Below are 463 nucleotides of genomic sequence, written 5' to 3'. Positions count from 1 at the left end.
AGAAAACTCTACCTCAAAAGAAACAAGATCCTGGCAAGTTCTTAATACCTTGCACCATTGGCACCATGAGCTTTGAAAAAGTTCTATGTGATCTTGGGTCAGGGATAAATTTGATGCCACTCTCTGTAATGGAGAAGCTAGGGATCATTGAGGTACAACCTACCTTGTTCTCATTACAATTGGCAGATAAGTCAATAAGACAAGCTTATGGAATAGTAGAGGACGTTTTAGTAAAGGTTGAAGGCCTTTACATCCCTGCTGATTTCATAATCCTAGACACTAGGAAGGAAGATGATGAATGCATCATCCTAGGAAGACCTTTCCTAGCCACAGTAGAAGCTGTGATAGATGTCAATAGAGGTGAGTTAGTCCTTCAATTGAATGGGGACTACCTTGTGTTTAAGGCACATGGCCATCCCTCTGTGACAAAAGAGAGTAAGCATGAAGAGCTTCTCTCAGTTCA

The sequence above is a fragment of the Arachis duranensis genome, chromosome 10 (assembly GCF_000817695.3).
Source record: "Arachis duranensis cultivar V14167 chromosome 10, aradu.V14167.gnm2.J7QH, whole genome shotgun sequence".
In the NCBI taxonomy this organism is placed as follows: Eukaryota; Viridiplantae; Streptophyta; class Magnoliopsida; order Fabales; family Fabaceae; genus Arachis; species Arachis duranensis.
Note: the sequence above shows the minus strand (reverse complement) of the source record.